The sequence below is a fragment of the Pinus tabuliformis genome, chromosome J (assembly GCF_031772625.1).
Source record: "Pinus tabuliformis cultivar Carrire ecotype Pingquan chromosome J, CPIR1, whole genome shotgun sequence".
NCBI classification, from domain to species: domain Eukaryota; kingdom Viridiplantae; phylum Streptophyta; class Pinopsida; order Pinales; family Pinaceae; genus Pinus; species Pinus tabuliformis.
The window spans coordinates 94,139,659-94,159,847 of NC_142295.1; the positions used below are offsets into that span (position 1 = coordinate 94,139,659).

General features: G+C 40.7%; 1 protein-coding gene across 6 annotated transcripts in view; it reads right to left on the bottom strand.

Moving 5' to 3' along the window:
- LOC149225678 (uncharacterized) overlaps window positions 1-20,189 on the bottom strand; it is a 223,154-nt gene that overhangs the window by 159,849 nt on the left and 43,116 nt on the right. The window lies entirely within an intron of this gene.

Below are 20,189 nucleotides of genomic sequence, written 5' to 3' on the forward strand. Positions count from 1 at the left end.
GAATATGGCGATAAAAACTAAATAACGGAGGCAAACTTTCTACACATTTTGGACCTGTCACCCCTCATTTCGACAGGGGTGCATATGTTATTTTCTTCACTTCTCATAACACCATTGCAAGCCCAAGGATGCAAGTTAAAGCCATGTAGGCCATGAACGATTTAGTATTAATGTATACTAGGCCTATAATGGTTGGCCATGGCTGGTCCCTTTGGCTCCTACTTTTACCTCCTTTCATCATGGATAGTATTGAAGGACTTGGAGTGGATCACATTTGGACTCATGGGTTATGGAAACCTTTAATTAAGTAGGGTCAATTGTAGGGCCAATCCAGCCCATGTCATGTGCACCTATGCTTTACTACATGCTCATGTGTCATATAGTCTATATGCATCCTTGACTTTGGTGCAATATTTATCAAACAGTTCGCAATATGGAAGTCTCACAGTTCTCAGTAGTTCACATTTCCTGAGGCAGTGCATGTTTCCTGATTCCTGTGGTACCAAGGTCAAAATGTCAACAGGGTCTCAGAATGCCTAGAATAAAATGTAGATGACATGCCACATAGAAACTTTTGCAAAAGGTGAAGGCATCATCCAGAAAATTGCATTCAAAGGTGGTTAAATGACTCATGGGGTTTCCAGGTGGGAAAACAGGATCAAGACTTGGCATGAAGAGACAAACTTTATGGAAAAGTTCAAGTAAATCAATCTCCAGACAAAACCTGGATGCCTGAATCCATCAATTAAGTAGCGTGTTGCCCATGCAAGCAAAAGCTGACCTCATTTCCAACTCACACAGGGCAAGATTCAAGGGGTTTTAGAAGTAACGTCCTATGTCCAAATGGGACAAGACTCACCTTAATCAAGAAAAACATTGAGCATACCATGTAGGTCGTTTTTTGTACAAGGCAGTTTTTAGGACTGGTCAATTGGCATTTCCAGCCACACATGGGAGTGAAAAATGGTCAAACCTAGCTGTTTTCGGTCCAAGGACAAGTCACTGGGCTACTATCACCCTATCTGCCTTAGTCAAAGTCAAATCAAGTGGCCTTTTCAAGCTAAATCGTTGGTCAAAGCAAGTAAATCAACCCCTCTTGTACACGAAATTTTAATGCAGAAAATTATCTTATTTGTAAAAAATGACTTAGACTCCAACATGTGGATGGCAAGTCAAATAATAATATTTTGAAGAGAGTCAAACTAGCCATTATCTAGCCATAACAAAGAAAGTTATAGAAAGGCCAGATCCTCCTCCCATTTGATGTTGTTGAACTATGAGATCATTTTGTCCCATAATATAACTTTTCCATTCACAAGCATTCTGTACTGTGTGGGTCGAATTTTTCTATTTTCATCTTCTTAGCACTAGTAGTAATTGTTCTTAATAAGATAGACACAAGTAAATCCAAGTTACAAAGCAGCTGGAGGGTTGCTACACTGAAGTGTTACATAGTTAGATGGAAAGGGTAACCTGTTGGAAATACTGAGAGGGAAGGCGAATCAATATTTCTTTCAATTGTTATTTATGTCAGTTAAGATTTTTTTCACAAAATGAACCAGAACATAAGAGACAAGACAAAAATAATTTTATTAATCAAAATAATGAGGACTCCAATCCTCTTGTTCGACAAATCAGGCTCCAACCTGTACAATAATATCTTTGAATAGACCCAAGCTCCTACATGGTCAAAATGTGGACTCCAATCCTCTCAACAGCTTCCAAACTCCAACTTGGTCAACAACTGGGACTCCAGTCCCTCTAAGCTCCAAACTTGGTCAAATAAACAAAATTTTACAAAAGACTTATTTTACAAGAGATCAAGAATGTCTTCAAATGCTTCAGGACAGTCTTCAATAGTATTTCAACACAGCTGCTTCAAAAATGCACAAAAGGTCCTCTCCAAACAGTCTTCAAGGTCTCTTCAAATGTGCTCCAAGGTACTTTTCAAGATTTTGTTCCAACTGCTATATACTCTTATACTCTGCTCCAATGGTTTCAAAGGCAATTCAATAGTCTGCCTTGATGCCAAAACACTGTCCTCCAAATGATGACCAATATATTATTTCAACTTGTAAATTCATTTTCTCTCAAACTATGAGGAGTTAGGAGGCAACTAAATGTTCGTTGGAAAGGGCACGATGTCCTCTGCAAGCCTATGTCATCATTTCCTTAAGCTGGTGTCTCCTTTGACATCAATAACAATTTTTCTTCCAAAAATCTCCCCCTTTTTTATTGATGGCAACAAGTTAGCATTAACTGCTCCCCCTGTCATATTCTCCCCCTTTGACATCAATAGCAAAGAGTAGTTCTAATGGGATGCAAGAGAGATGACCCCCGTCTTTTGACAAAGATGTTCAAATGCTTCTCGAGGTAGTGGTTTTGGGAAGACATCTGCAATTTGTTCCTTAGTGTTGACATGGTCCATTTTGATGCTCTATTTTGCAACTTGTTCACGGAGGAAGTGATACTTGATTGGGATATGTTTTGTCTTTGAATGTATAATTGGATTCTTTGAAAGGTTGATTGCACCAGTGTTGTCATATTAGATGGTGATGGGGTGATTTGTTTCTATGTTGACATCTTTCAAGGCTTCCTTCATTCATAGGATTTGTGTGCAACAATATGCAGAGGCTATGTACTCGGCTTCAACTATGGACAGAGATATGGATGATTGTTTCTTGCTAAGCCAAGATACAAGACAATCTCCCAAGAAGAATGCATTGCCACTGGTACTTTTTCGATCATCAACGCTTCCTACCCAATCTACATCAGTATATGTTGTCAAGGTAAGAGTTGTGCTCTTAGGATACCACAATCCAAAATCAAGAGTGCCTTTCAGATATCTAAGGATTCTCTTGACAGCTAGCATATGAGATTCCTTAGGGGCTGACTGGAATCTTGCCACCATTCCTACTGCCTGCATGTTGTCTGGTTGTGAAGCTATCGGATAAAAGAGGGATCCAATCATTGATCTGTAAAGAGTAGCATCTACCATAGGAGATTCATCATCCTTACTTATTTTGCAACCTATAGTCATAGGTGTGCTCACAATAGCACATTCTTCCATCCCAAATCGCTTGAGCATATCTCTAAGATATTTTGCTCGTGATATGAACATGCCTGCTTTGGTTTGAGTTACTTGAAATCCAAGAAAGTACGATAACTCACCAATCATCCACATTTCAAATTCTTTCAACATATTATGGGCAAATTCATGACTCATTTCATCGTTGTCACTGGCAAAAATCAAATCATCAACATACACAAGTGTGATTAGCAAGTTGTCTTTGTCTATCTTAATGTAAAGATTACACCCAGCCAATGTTTTAAAAACCAGAACCGGTGACCGGACCAGTCTTCCTAATGAACCGGGTTACAGACCGGAACTGGTCGAACTGGGACTGGTTAGGTCTAAAGTTCTAAACAAACTAGTTTTAGAAAAATACATTAAATAGTTATTTTTTAATGAAACAAAACTATTTCTAAGATTTAAAACCATGATTCCAAGCCAATAGAGACAAAATATGCAAAGTTTGCTCATTTATATACCATGTAAAGGTGAATATATCAAAATGGCACCGAGTGCAATACATATCATCGACAAAATACATAAGCAATGAGGCTCTAAATGGCCTTTAGAGTGCAAAAAAAAGCCTACAAACTATGGGGCCAGTGGCCTACTACAAGACTCAAGTCTACATATATGATAATAGTGATCAACATTATCACTTGAAACTTCTCATGAGTCATCATGATCAAACTCAGTTGGTTGAGTCTCGACTCCCAAACTTTGCAGTCACAAATTTCTCTATTGAATCAGTGACTTCAGTCCCAAACTTCTGAAGGTATTCTGCCCTAATATGCCCTCTTACTCCATTTGGTGCTCCACATGGCTTTACATGGCCTCCTATCCTAGCCAAGTGTTGCTTGAACCTGTTAATACCCCCTCCTTCAATGGATTTTTGGCAATATTTGCAAATCATTTTAACATCAATCATATCACAATGAGCCCATGCAGTATCTTTGGCTTTTGGAGGCATGATGACTACTAGTTAGCTTAAACTCTCTGTTGTTCCACTACTCTAGCAAAAACTCAACACTCTCCAAGCTCCCAATCAAACTCACAAATACTCCAAATGAGATGTGTGAGACAAATGAGAGGGAGAAGGGCCTCTTAAAGGCTTGGAGAAGGTGTCTTTGGAGGGAAAGGACCCTTATTTTCCCTCCAAAACCCCTAAACCACCTTGGCTAAGCCGCTGCGTGGGTCCTCCACAGGCATGGCAGGTAACCGACCAGTTTGTAGGACCGGTTAGGGCCAAAAATTGGCCAAAGCACCTTCTTGATCGGGTTTTCCAGCGGGTTCCAACCGGTGGCCTTGCTAACCGACCAGTTTTAAAAACACTGCACCCAGCTACTCCTCATTTGAAGCCTTGTTGTTGAAGATAATGATCAATTCTAGCATACCAAGCTCTTGGAGCTTGTTTTAATCCATATAAGGCCTTCTTCAATTTGCAAACAAAGTCTTTTCCTTTTGCTAAATTGAACCCTTTTGCTTATTCCATGTATACTTCTTCCTTTAGGTCACCATTTAGAAATGTTGATTTTACGTTCATTCGATAAGCTCTCAAGCCTTTTGAACAAGCAAATGCCAAAAACATCCTTATAGCTTCCAATCAGGTTACGGGAGCGAAGATTTCTTCAAAGTCAATTCCTTCAATTTGAGAGTACCCCTTGCACACCAACCTTGCCTTGTTTTTGATGATCTATCCTTCTTCATTCATCTTGTTCTTGAACACCCACTTGGTTCCTATGACATTCTTGTCCTTTGGATGAGGCACTAGCTCCCATGTTTCATTCTTTTTTATTTGATGCATCTCTTCTTCCATTGCTTTTATCCAATGAGGATGCTTAATTGCTTGAGTGAATTTCTTTGGTTCTATCGTAGATAGTACGGCAATGTTAATTATTTTTGGTGTATTCGTCATCTTTCTTCAAGTGTGTATTCCATCATCTACATCACCATTAATTTGATTTTATGGATGATGTTTTTGAACTAATTTTACCCTTGATGGAGTTTTAGACAATTCCTTTTGATTTTCCTGCTCCTTTTCTTCTTTTGAAGCATCTTCTTCTGGATCTCCAAAGATAGGATCTTCTTCATTTATTTCGACTTCTCTTTCAGAAATAGCTTCATCAATCTTCACATCTATACTTTCAACTATCTTTCACAACTGATTGTTGTAGCATTTGTAGGCTTTGTTTCTTGCAGAGTATCCAATAAATATTTCTTCATCAACTGGAGAATCGAACTTATCTGGTGAATCATCATTGATCTTCATAAAACACTTACTTCCAAATATTCAGAAATATTTCATTGAAGCAAGTCTTCCTTTCCATAACTCATATGGAGTTTTGTCACTATTTGTCTGAAGTTGTGCCCTGTGCATAGTGTTGTCGCACAAAGTGTCTTGGCACCGCGACAACGCTCAGAGTAAGGGTTGTCACTCTTGATCCTTACTCACTCCGTTTAGACTCTCTCCTAGGCAAGTCAAGGGGAGTAGGCCCTAAAGTAAATGGATGAGGATAACCTGTGAAAAACAAACTCTAAGAGATTTTAATGATGGACAACTTGACGAAAGTAAACGAATCTCGATTAATTCAGATGAATAGATAAAACGCTAATGTAACCAAGACACGATCACAAGATAGGAACAATTATAGACCAGTGGCTTTACGCTCAATTGACCGTAGATTAAGTAAGAAGACAAGTTATCTAGAACAATTTTCCAATATGTGACGAACAGTGACAATTATGAATAATTAAATGTAAGATGCCCAAAACTTTATCACGCAAGATATTCTAGATTTAAGATGATTTTCGTTAAATACCCAGATCTAGATCCAATTAACCTTCTCCAACAGTCAATATGATTTAAAAGACGCTAGTCACACTTTGACCATAGAAAAATCATGAAAATGCATTTAATGACCAAATAACACCAAGGAACTTTAGATTAACGCTTCAATTATTCTTTAGGCAAAAAAAATTAATGGTAATCAAAATCTTTTAATCCGATGGAAAAAAGAATCAAAGGGTTAAAAATTAAAATTTTAATGGGCCATAGGCCACATTAAAAAATTGTAATGTTAAAGCGTAAATCCCTTTAATTTATTTTAAACTCCTTAGTCACCAAATCTTTTTAGACTTCCAAAAATTTTTAATGTTTTTAAGATTTTTAGATTTTTTAAATGTTTAGGACTCTTTATTTTTTTGAGTTTTAGATTTTTTTTTAAATGAAATAAAAAAAATATAAATGAACAAACCAAATGAAACAAAAATTAAATCAAATCAAAAATTAAAATGAAATAAAATCAAAAAGAAAAACCAAAAATCAAAACTTTTTTTAAACTTTTAAATTTTAATGAATCAAATTACAATGAAATCGAAACTTTAAAAAAAAGAAACCAAACCTAAATTAAATTTAATGAAACTAAAATACATATGCTAACCCTAATGAACTCAAACCTAAAACATAAGAAATAAAAATAAAAATCGAATGCATAAAGAAAAAACCTTAACCCAAACACATTAAAACAAAAAATGTAAAGTAAAAAGGTCGGAACATTTGTTGTTTGCAGGTCGAAGGCTTGGACGGCCGAAGGAGAAGTGTGTGTGGAGGTTGAAGGCTGCATGAGAGAAGAGGATCGAAGGTTGCAGGTTTGAGAATGCGTGAGGTTTTGGATGGACAGCGGAAGGGGAGACAAGGGTTCGATGGCGAGGAAGAAAGGCAGGCAGTGAGGATAGCTGGTAGCAAAAGGGAGCCACGAGGCGAGAAGGCAGCGATGGAGTGAAGGGAGGAAACTACGCAGGTCTGGGCAGCGTATGAAGTTCGAAGAGCAACGAGGAATGGAGTTGCGTGAGGGGTGAATGGGACAACGGGGAATGGACAGTGAACTGCGGGTTCTTTTTTTTTTTCTTTTTTACAGGTATTGAGAGTAGCGTGAGTAGTTTAGGCAGCGATGAGGGACGGAAATGAGGGTTATGTGAGAGCTGCGGGCTTGAAGGAGAGAGCTGACGGAATGGAGTTTGAGAGCAGCTCGATGGCAACAGCGTACAATGAGGAATGGATGCATGGAGTTTGTTGCTGCAGGTGGACAGAGAAAGATATGCAAAGGGCAGATGGAAGCTCAAATTTGCTTGATCGAAGGGCAGCAGAGAACTGGAGCAGGCAGCGTGAATGGTGATGGCTGAGAATGCAGCGCTTTTGGAGGGTGGAGAAACTACAGCCAGCAAACTGTAGACAGCAGAAAAGATAATTTAGGGCCACAAAGAAATTTGAATTTTCCAGAAACCCTCAAAAAGAGTTCAAAAATTTCTGGAGGGGAAGAATGCAACAGAAAATTGAAAAACTAGGCAGCAAACCAACCAACAAAAATGGTGGGCCAGAACCTCTTTAAATCCACCACTAGGAACTCTTAAAGAATTTCCAGAAAACTTAATTTAAAATTTTGAATCAACTTGTTTCAGATTTAACCCTGAAACCCTTAAAAAATTTCCAAATCTGAATTTAAATTAATTTAAACCCTTGGACTGCAAGATCTGGATATGATCCCTGCAAAAAATGATGTTGATGAACCCAAAGATCTAGATCTTACCCTCCAGAGCCCAAATCTGGACTCTATGTAGATTTCTCCTTCAGGTCTATAGCTGCAAAACAACAATAAAACACCCAAACGATATATACAATGACCCAAAAAACTAAAACCCAGAAAACCCAAGTCAAAAAACTGAAAACAATTACAGATCTATGTACATGAATGGCAGATTTATCAGATCTAGGGAGTGTGAGTCCAACTCCGCTCATAGATCTGATAATTTGAGGCTCTCAACAGCCAGATCTATCGTTGTAGCACAAAAAAGATTAAATTTTTTGAATTTTAAAGGAGGTATTGAGCTCAAAACCGTTCATGCATCACCCATAAAAAAATATCTTATGATAAGCCCGGAATCAAATTAAGTTGGGCTCTTCAGAAAACACGGATCAGGAGTTGGCTGATTCAACCGAAAACTTCCCCGAACGCCCGATGATCTAAAAATCAAGACTTTCCTGCACAACTCAATTCAACCATCAACATAGAGCGAGAAAACAATAATAAAATTCAAATAAATAGAGATACCTGCTATTATATTCAAAACTTAAATTATCATTCAAACCCCAGCGACTGAGCAAGATACCTATACTCAAATCGCTCTTCAGAAAGTTATCATCAATGGCTAAAAAGAAATCTATGCATGAAAATGACACATCTTACAGTATTTCCACGAAGAGTAACACCAGCAGAAATTAACCCCAAAGTCTTTCTTTATTGCTCATAAAAAGATTACAAGAGAGCTTTTCGCTTAGTACACGATCCAGAGATCGGATGAACTGACTGACAAATGACCTCTTATTTAAAGATAAATCCTCCAACGGCTAGTTTGAGTGATCCTCGTCAAAACAATCTCGACCGTTGATGAGGATCAAAATTTCTTTTAATCTCATCCGTCGAAATTTTAAATTATTGAGAAAATTCAAATTTTTCAATTAAATGCATTTTAATTAATTCAAAAATTAAATTTTTGAATTAATTTCCTCAAAATTTTGACTTTGACTTAACCCCAGGGACCAAAGGCTTAAAATTTAACAAAATAATCAATTTACCTTAGTCCCTGGACCTTTTAAAATTTAATTTTTAAGGACCAACGAATTTTGTCTTTCGAAAATTTAAATTTACCTAAGACCTAGAATTAATTAAATTTCTGGCTTAGGATTTTAATTAATTTTGGCCAGAAATTTTAATTAATTAATCTATGAGGGGATAAATTAATTTTCCAACCCTCAAGACACTTTACATCATGATTTTTACATTTTTTACATTTCAAGGGGGAAAACTCATTTGTGATAGACCCTCACAGACTACCCATTTCTGCGACACAAATATAATCCAACAGATCAAGCAATTTGTATAAAATAACCTAACCAAATAGTTAGGATTATTCCCAAATCACTTTTACATAGACTCGATCTAGAATACTAGGACTCCCCTAAGATCCTGGTGACAAAATCCTTTCCGACTTTAGGGTAAGGCTAAAGAAAAACTCTGTCGACCATTCGAGAATGGATCGGTGAGACAAAAAACCTCCCGAAAAGTAAATCGTCACCAAAAAGTAGATTTAATTACATACACGACACGGATCTGTTAAGATTATTTACATTATACACATGCAAAATGGGTTTACATTATAAGATGATCAAGTTGATGATGATAATTGGACAGCATGAACACATTGGTCAGGCACTATCCCTTTTGTTAAAAAAGGGGGTGTACAGCTATGGGTCATTGACAAGTGGTGGTCAACAGATAGTATATATTGTTGGCCCAACTGCTTGTCTCCAAAATTTAGGTTGCAAATTCGCTGCAAAAAACATTATTCTTGCAGACTCTTGTATGGATTTATTCCTTCTTTCAACCACTCCATTTTGTTGTGGAGTTCTAGCAACAGAGAATTCCCTTTTGATTCCATGTGTTTCACAAAATTCATTGAATTCAATGTTGCGGGGGAGCACGCCCACCCCCACCCCCTCGATCCCGCTTCCAATCCACGCTCCGGGCTGGAGCGACTCAGGAGCGGATTAGGAGCGCACTCCCAAAAAAAAACGCTCCCTGCGTTTTCGGGAGTGTTTAGCCTTTTTTGCAAAAAAAAAATTGCAGTAATGTTCCAAATGCAATTTTTTTCAAAGAAACAAATCATTTTTGAGTGGGGCAACTTAATGATCAAGCCTATGGCCCTAGTATTGATATGTGATTCATGGTAATGTTGAATTCTTATAGTAAAAGTGACATTCTCCTTGATCTTCATTTTCATCCTTTTACTTCAATTTTTAACGTTACCATGAAATGACTCAGGATGTTTGAGAGTGGTTCCGACCTCATTGGATTTCATATGGAGAAAGTAGAATTTTAGATTTCATTTAAAATCCAGCAGACTTATCAGTTTTTCAGGATTTCAGGATTGCAATGTTTCCATTGAATTTTGTCATGTATTAGGCTATGGAACTCGTATTTAATCAAGAGCACCAATCCCTCTATGTACCTTGATGTTAGTGACATTGGTTGTTGAACTCCTCTATCATGACCCTCCTAAAAATGTACGCATCACTCGAACAAAATCTTGACTTGACATGCTATGCTTTTTCTATCTTATGTTAATGCTTAGAGGGTGATATTAATGACCAAGATCCCTATACAGATATAGAGGTAATGACAAAAATACCTCTAGATATAATGCTTAGAGGGTGATATTAATGACAAAGACCCTGATTTTCCAACAAGACTAAAAAACTAGACATTTCTCGTGGTGGCAAGAGGCCCAAGCATAAACAATAGATAATAGATTTACTTGTCTTTTCTAGTTTCTAGTAGTTTTTATAACTATTGACTCTTTGATATTTATTATGATATTTTTTTAAAGTTTAAACAATATATGACAATTTAAGTTTGAAGTTGGCAATTATAACTCATTAGTAATGAATTATGAATATGATGCTTCATGAAAGTTAAAAGTTGTTTCATTTCATTTTATAACATTTCATTTCATGTTAGATATTATTTGTTGTAATGGTTACACTTAGCTTACAAGTACAACTTTGGTGATCAATGATGATAAATGTTATATATTGAATTCTGAAAGCTTGAAACTTTAAGATTGATGAATCACGAGACTCAATATGTTGTATGTTACTATGTTACTAACTTGTGGATGTGGTTGATGAAGATTATAACTTCTAGATGATTGTTGCTATATGGTTCAATCTATGTTTTTTTATGTTTTTTATATCTAATTCATAATTCTACATGTTTTTGTTGACATATATGTATCAAAATATAAATATATATATATATATATATATATATATATAAAAAAAACGCTCCAGGATTCACTCCCAAACCGGGAGCTTTTGAAAATGTTGCTCCTGCACCCGTTTTCGCTCCCACTCCCAAGTAACACTGATTGAATTCTTTGGAAGTAAATTCTCCACCTCTATCTGTTCTTAGGCACCCGATTTCTTATTCGCTTTAATTTTCGACAAAAGCCTTGAAATTCTTAAAACATTCTAGAGCTTCTGATTTAATCTTATGAAAAATACTCACATCATTCTAGTATAATCATCTACAAATAATACAAAGCACCTTTCTCCTTGTAGAGATGGAGTTATGGTTATGTTGATTTCTAGTAGCATTGAATGTGCTCTAAGCCTCAAAATTTGCAGGGAGGCTAGGACACATGTATTCCAGAATACCCAAAAATTGTTTTAGGAAATTCCACTTGGAGACAGTTTTATTAAAATAATTAATTATTTTTAATGGATGCCTAAGTCTAAACTGAGGAAATTAAAATAATTAAGGGGTATTAATTAAACTGAGGATGAAACTTCTAGAAGAAGACTAGAATCAAGTTGAAATGATCTAAGCCAATGATTAGAATCTAATCTGGGCCGTTGATTGATCAACGAGAGGATTATAAAAAGAGGATTGATGGGCATTTGGAAAACACATCGAGTGAGAGAGATCGATTTCTCAAGAGAGCAACGCAACAGTTGTCGGAGAAGTGATCGAGGTGATTTCTTACAGTGAGGGGCAGGGATAGTTTCCAAAGGAAGTTTTCCTGATACAGAGAGTACAAGGTAGAGAGGGTAGAAAGACGTCCAGAGAGGCTGACGCAGAGCCACGCAGAGCTACATTGTGGCAGCGTAAAGCTTCAAAGGGAGTCTGAAATTCTGTCAAGGAACAGTTGGGATCTAGTGTCGGAGCCGGGGTGTGAGCTTGGGAGGCCACAGGGCCGAAGTTTCCAGCTAGCAGAGGATCGAGAGGAGGTGCAGCGCAGTCCCAGCAGCAGTGACGCAGTCAGTGCGTGGATATGACGCAATACTACGCAGAGGTAGTGCAGAGGCTCATCTCCAACGCAGATCAATGACGTATCTTCCAATGGCAAATTGAGATCATCTCACTACCTTTTTGCCCAATTAGATCTCTATATAGGATTTCCAGTTTGGGCATCCAAAGAATTGTATTTAGAAGCCACTGCTTAATAATACAAACCCTCAGTGGCTACACCGATTTCCCCACATTGGGATTTTCCGGGGACATTTGTCTAAAAACAATGGTGTCCATTGTGTGTTGTGTATTTCTTCTTGCTCAGTTCTTGTTTCCACATATAATTTAATTAGTGAAGGGTTGCAGTGTATTGGTTTCGACATTTACCACAGAACACAGTAAATAATTTGTTCAGTTATTTAACAAATAAAAGAAACTTAATCAGTTGTTGCAGTAGTGATTCGGGGATTCCGAATTTTCACATGGTATCGGAGCACAAGTGAAGCAAGAGAGCAGATCGAAAGAGCCGAGCGTTGAAGAAAAGGAGGGAGATCAAAGTGTTGCGTAGGCAGCAGATCGAATCCCTAGAGGGATTGTGCAGTCCAAGCTAGGAGGGCAAGATTCTCAAGTAAAATCTCTCTCTAAGTGAGTTGACAGAGAGGTAAGATTTCCAGATCGAGATTTGTCAGTGACAGAGGTGTTGAAATTTCTAAGTCTATCCGTTAGAAATTTTATCTGTATTCTTTCAGTTTATTTCTCCTACTTGTTAATTACGAACAAGTTATTTAAACATATAAACACTGAAATAAACACAATACAGTCTCAACCATCTACATATCAACAGCTGAAAGAAATAGCAAACACACAAGTGACACCATTATTTTTGGACAACTTGTCCCCGGAAAAACCCCAACTTGGGAAAACCGGTGCAGCAATTCTGAGGGTATATTTTATTATGCAGTCTATCCTTGAGTACAACTGGGTGCCAAACTGACTCACCCAACAGAGAAAATAACCCGACAGTAATACCTCTCTATTCGGAAGCAAATATTCAGAAAATTTGCCCCCACAAAACCGTCTTTTGGCCTCTGCATCAGCCTCAAAACCCTTTATGTCAACCCTCTGAGGCACTGCACAGCCTCTACGGCGTTCGGCATCACTCCTGCTACCCTCTGCGTCGATGAGGCAGGCCCTCTGGCCTCTGCGCTGTCTCAGCTAGCCTCTACGTGACCTGTTATGGCTTCTGCGTCTGCGTCTGCCTCTGTGCTGGTCTCTCGGCACTATCTCTGCCTCTTTGTCCAGTACTCACTACCCCTCATTGCAAACTGATCACCGATTCGACTTTTCTTATCAAACCCCGCTCTAGAAAATCGAATGAATGATCACTCTGGTGTATTCTCCAACTAACCCTCAAGCCTCCTCTTATACTTTTCCTGTTGATCCTTAAACGGCCAAGATTAAATCTCTAATCAACAACTACGATTAGATTTGGCTTGATCCATGTCCTTTAGAACCTTCTAACCCAGTTTTATATTAATACCCATTAATATTTTATTTTTCCTAAGTTTAGACTTAGGAACTCCATTAAAAATATTAATTATTTTAATATCTCCCAAACTGGTTAGAATCTACCCAAACCATTTTTGGGTCTTGGAGATCTCATGTGCTTTAGCCTCTCCACCAATTTTTATGGTTAGAGCACATCCGATGCTACCCCAAGTCAACACTCCCTCTTAGCGAGGATTGTGCGCTAGTAATACTCCACACTGAGCATCACACTGATTATACGACACTGGTACTTGTGTTGATGTTAGGCCTCCCCACCCAACATCCTCTGCATTGATGCATCTTGTATTGTTGCCCATGGCTCTGCCACTGCCACTGCTGCATTCGTACGGCAGCTCCCTCTGCATCTGTGTTGTTGCTGGTCCTTTCTCCCAACACTGCATCTGCAATGCAACCCCCTCTCATCATGTTGCATCGTGCTACTGCTCTGCAACTCAGTTAATGAGAAGTAAGTAACTGATCCACCCAACTACTGACATCCCTGTCAGGCTAGAAACACTCCCAATGTTGAAGCTCCCTCTGTCACTATCAAGTGCTCCCTCTACTGCCTCTGCGCTGCTGCAACAACTCCCTACCTCTCGCACCGCTACAAACCTCTCTGTGCCATCCTGCATTGTTGCAACCTCCTTTGTGCCTCTCGCACTGCTGCAACCTGCTAGCTCTGCGCTACCCGGGACTACTGCACTATAGCAGTCTCTGTCGCTTCATCCGCATCCGTCTCTACCGACATCCACCATTCCTACTACTCTCTCTTCAGGGCTCCCGTAGCAAGGTATAATTCAAGAGGTTGGGTACCTCAAGGATCCTGCCCCTCATCGCTTGTAGTCCTCCTGACTACAGCTCGATGTCTCCCTGCCTCTTCTCTAGAGGTGCATGACCACTCCTGGCACAATCGTCATCCTCCTCTACCTCCTTTTCCGCCTTCGCTGGTGCTGCCTTGGAGTCAGACGCCTCTCCCTTGTTCTTTTTCCTCGGACACTTGTTTGCATAATGACCCAGTCCCCCACAGTTGAAGCACTTAACCTTGGAGAGGTCCTTTTTCTTCCTCTTCTCCTGCTTCCCTGCAGATGCCAAAGCTACATCCTCTTCCTCTTCCTTCTTGATCCAGACTCCTTTGCTGCTACTTCCCATCTTGCTCAGCCGTCTGATCTCTTCTTGACGAAGAGTCGCCCACAATTCTTCCCAATCTAGAAGATCTGCCCTGCCCAGAATACTCTAAACAAATGTCTCCCACTCCTCGGAGACTGCATTTAGAGCGGTCCTCACCATCAACCCCTGATTCGGCGTGGCCCCTATGGAAGTCAGTTGGTCTCGGATCTCCTTCAATCTACCGAGGAAGTGATCTATCTGCTCCCCCTTCTGCATCTAGTATGACCGTAGTTGATTCTCAAGTAACATCTTCCACTACATGGAAGTATGCTGGTATAATTTCTTCAAGGCGTCCCACATTTCCTTTGTCGTCTCCTTCTCGGCAATATGTTGGACCACATGATCCTTGACCCCATCAAGGATGATGCATTTCACCTTGGCCATTGCCTCCTCGTACTTTTTATTACCAGTGGGGTCAACTGGGATCGCCACTATTCTCAAGAGTCAAGACGAAAGCCTTGATGCGATGTCTATCTAGAATGGACAGGGTCCTGGCCTTCCAGACCACAAAGTTGGACGCCCCGTCCAACCTGTCCTGATCCCTCAGCTCATTCATGGCCATCTCTCTGCTCTTCTTGTCGACTCCTCCGGAAGTTCTCTCTTCGACTCCTGTTGAGTCTCTCTACTTCTCGCCTAGAAGTTCTCTGCTAGACTCCCTCTGAGTCTCGATTTCCCTTCTTGAAATCCTCCTGCCAATCGTCAAGTCGCACCCTTCCGATCTTCTATGCACCTGCAACACTGATCCGGATTCCTTGGCTAGAAATCTGCCTTGGTAGCAACTCCCTCTACCTTGGTTTTGCCCCGTTAGGTACTGTTCTACCCATAGTACCCCACCAGCTTCACTCCCCGCAAACTGTCCACAGCTTCCTATGCCCCAGCAACTGAAGGAATCAGCCTCTAGGCTTTGTGCAATCCCGGCACTGGCTAAAATGCTCCCTCAACCAACTGCGTCAACCCTCTTGGTCTCTGCGTGAGCCTTTTTCTGCCCTCCTCAACCTTTGCGCTGGCCTCTTTCTAGCTCGGACTGATGACGTAGTCCCTCTGCGTCAATCCTTCTTCTGTCGCTTTCTGCAAGGAACAACTTATGTCACTCGGGACAGTGGTTTCTGCTGCAAATTCTCTGCTTCAGCTGGTGCCTTCACCTCTCCTGTGATCTGCAACCATGCTCTGATACCATGTTGAAATTTCTAAGTCTATCCGTTAGAAATTTTATCTATATTCTTCTGGTTTAGTTCTCCTACTTGTTAATTACGAATAGGTTATTTAAACATATAAATATTGAAATAAACACAATACAGTCTCAACCATCTACTAATCAACAGCTGAAAGAAATAGCAAACACACAAGTAACACCGTTATTTTTGGACAACTTGTCCCCGAAAAAACCCAACTTGGAAAAACCAGTGCAACAATTCTGAGGGTTTATTTTATTATGCAGTCTATCATTGAGTACAATTGGGTGCCAAACTGGCTCACCCGCCAGAGAAAATAACCCAGCGGTAATACCTCTCTATTCGGAAGCAGATATTCAGAAAATCTGCCCCACAAAACCTTCTCCGACACAACTAAAGCACTACATCAGCCCTCCTGGCCTCTACGTCAGCCTCAAAACCCTTTGTGTCAACCCTCTGAGGCACTGCACAGCCTCTACGGCCTTCTGCGTCACTCCTGCTGCCCTCTGCGTGGATGACACAGGCCCTCTGGCCTTTGCGTTGTCTCAGCTAGCCTCTGCGTGACCTGCTCTGGCTTCTGCGTCTACCTCTCTGACTCTGTGTTGATCTCTCGGCACTATCTCTACCTCTCTATCCAGTCCTCACTGCCCCTCACTGCAAACTGATCACTGATTCGACTTTTCTTAGCAAACCCCACTCTAGAAAATCGAATGATTGATCACTCTGGTGTATTCTCCAACTGACCCTCAAGCCTCCTCTTATACTTTTCTTGTTAGTCCTTCAACGGTCGAGATTAAATCTCTAATCAACGGCTAAGATTAGATTTGGCTTGATCCATGTCCTTTAGAACCTTCTAACCCAGTTTTATATTAATACCCATTAATATTTTATTTTTCCTAAGTTTAGAGTTAAGAACTCCATTAAAAATATTGATTATTTTAATATCTCCCAAACCTGTTAAAATCTGCCCAAACCATTTCTAGGTCTTGGAGATCTAATATGCTTTAGCCTCTCCACCAATTTTCATGGCTAGAGCACATCTGATGCTACCCCAAATCAACAAGAGGGAGCAGCGCAACAAAAGCTTCAGTGCAGAGAAGTCTTCAGGTGAGACGCAGTTTTCTGCAGCAGTTGCTGGGGCAGAAAAACGTCAGAAAAAGGAAGGAGACACTATTTGAGGGAATTTATTCCTCAGAGAATTCCTAACCAGGGAATTCAATTTCTCAATTGCTGAGCAGCAGTAGAGAGGAGCAGATCTACTAACTCCAGCAGGGAGTGTGTAGGCCAGCCCAGCAACAGCGCAAAGGAGAGAGGAGGCAGTTTGACATTTTGTTGGCAAAAATGGCAACTAATGGGCTGAGAAATCAAGATCAATTGGACAGAGCATCCAACTATGTAATCTAGAAGGCTAGGATCTGCTGCCTTCTGGATTAGCATAATCTCAAAGCCTATGTCGATAGTGTGGTCGCTGAACCTGCAGATGCGGATCCACTCAAAAAGTACAAGGCTGAAATGGCGAAGGCCAAGCGGTTGATCCTTGACGGAGTGAGGGATCACGTTGTATGTCACATTTCTGGCAAAGGGACAACCAAAGAGATGTGGGGTGCCTTGTCTACGTTGTATCAAGGATCTTCCTGGCAGCGGAAGATGTACTTGGAGGAGATAATGAGATCTGCAAGGATGCAGAAGGGGGAACGCATTGATCCGTTCTTATCAAAGCTTCAGGAAGTCCGAGAGCAGTTGGCAGTTGTAGGGTCATCACCTCAGCCTACAGAGATGGTGAGGTTGGCCCTGAATTCAGTCTCAGAAGAATGACAAGTGTTTATCTAGAGTGTTCTGGGCAGAGAGATGGTGAGGTGGACTCCAGCAACAAATGCATTATGCAGAACCCCTGTTCAGTATTTTGGATGTTTTTCCGTTGCAGTTGTTGCAGAAGGCAGCAGCATCAGTTGGAGCAGAGTTGCAGTGCAGATGCAGTTGGCAACAACATGCAGAGTCAGGAGAAACATGGATGCAGCGTTTTCGCAGTAATTGGTGGGCAGTGATCTCAGAAATCAGCAGCGCAAAGGGAGTTGTTACAGAGTCAGGGTGATGCTTCAGCAGGTTGCATTACTAGAGCACATTCCTCGCTAAGAGGGAGTGGTGATCTAGAAGGCAAGGATCTCATGTCTTCTGGATGAGCACAATCTCAAAACCTATGTCAACAGTGTGGTAGTTGTACCCATGGATCCAAATCCACTCAAGAAGTACAAGGCTGAAATGGCGAAGGCCAAACGATTGATCCTCGACGGAGTGAGAGATCACGTAGTGTATCACACTGCTGGAAAGGATACTACCTGGCAGATGTGGGAAGCACTGGCCACACTATACGAAGGTTCTTCCGAGTAGCGGAAGATGTACTTGGAGCAGAAGATGAGATCCACGCAGATGCAGAAGGGGGAACGCATTGATCCGTTCCTAACAAAGCTTCAGGAAATCCGAGACTCATTGGCAGTTGTGGGGTCAACACCTCAGCCTACCGAGATGGTGAGGTTGGCCCTGAATTCAGTCTCAGAAGAGTGGTAAGTGTTTGTCCAGAGTATCCTGGGCAGAGAAAGATTGTCGGATTGGGAAGGAATGTGGGCCGCTCTTCAACAGGAAGAGATGAGGAGAGACTTAGTCAAGTGCAAGCTTGATAGTAGTAGCAGCAGCAGTGGGACGAAGCCAAAGGAGGAGGAAGAGAATGCAGCCCTTGCATCTAAGGGGCAGCAAGAGCAGCAGAAGAAAAAGAAATATGTTTCAAAGATCAAGTGCTTCTGGTGTGGTGAACTTGGTCACTACGCTACACAGTGTCCTCTCAAGAAGAAGGACAAGAACGAGAAGCATGATCTCAAGGCTACATCCACAAAGATCGAGGAGGAGTTTGCCATGGTTGTCGAGATACCTCTAAGGGAGAGGTGGGGTGATCTAGTACTGTAGTTCGAAAGAACTACAAATGGGCAAGATACTTGAGGAGTCCACCTCTCAGATCAATACCTTGCTACGGGAGCCCAGATCGGTAATAGCAGGATGGACCAGTGTCTGTTGGTGGAGAGGAGTGTCAGAGTGACAGTTGCAGTGGCTAGGAGCGCAAGAGATTGAGCAACGTGGAGCATAGTTGGCAGCAGTGTAGTTGGCATAGTGCAGACTCAGTAGCAGCGTAGAATCTTCAGAGGGTCAGCACAAAGACTAGTAGCAATCAGAACTCCAGCAACATATACATCATATTGAACACCTGTTCAGTAATTTTGGATGCTTTTCCATTGTTGATTTAGTAGCAACAGTAGTTAGAGAAGGTTGCAATACACATGCAGTGTTGGCAGTGGCAGTATCGGCCGCAGTACAGATGTAGCATTTGCATAGTAGTTGGTGGGCAATGATATCAGACATCAGCAACGCAGAGGGAGATGTTTCAGAGTCAGAGTGATGCTTCAGCAGGTTGCATTACTAGAGCACATTCCTCGCTAAGAGGGAGTGTTGATTTCTGGTAGCATCGCATGTGCTCTAAGCCTCAAAATTTGCAGGGAGGCTAGGACACATGTATTCCAGGATACCCAAAAATCGTTTTGGAAAATTCCGCCCAGAGGCAATTTTATTAAAATAATTAATTATTTTTAATGAATGCCTAAGTCTAAACTTAGGAAATCAAAATAATTAAAGGGTATTAATCAAATTGGGGGTGAAACTTCTAGAAGAAGACGAGAATCAAGCCAAAATGATCTGAGCCATTGATTAGAATCAAATCTGGGCCATTGGTTACTCAATGAGAAGATTATAAGAAGAGGCTTGATGGGCATTTGGAAAACACATCGAGTAAGAGATCAAGAGATGGAATTTCTCAAAGACGGCAGCGCAGCAGTTGCTAGAGAATCGATTGAGGAGATTTCTTACAGTGAGGGGCAGGGATAGTTCCAGTTGGAGAATTTCCTGATTCGGAAATACCTCGCAGAGGAGGAAGAGAGAGATCCAGAAGAGGCAATGCAGAGGCTACACTAGGTAGCATAGGCTGACACAGAAGCAGCGCAAAGCCTGAGAGGAGATTTGTATTTTGTTGGAGAGGTCGAGTTTTGAAGCCAGAAGTTGGAGTGTGAGACCGAAAGGGCAAAAATCGAAGTCTCAGACGCAAATCGATCAGCAGAAGGAGCGACGCAGTCCCCAGAAGTTGTGACACAGGGCCTACGCAGTGACTGCGCAGAGGCGGACTAGCCATTATGTGGCTAGATCAATCGGGATCACCAGTGATAGTGTGAGGTATATCTCACTCATCTCTCTGTCAATCATATTCTTTGTATTGGATATCCAACAAGGCATTTAAAGACTGTATTCAGAAAACTACTGCTTAATAATACAAACCCTCAGCTATTG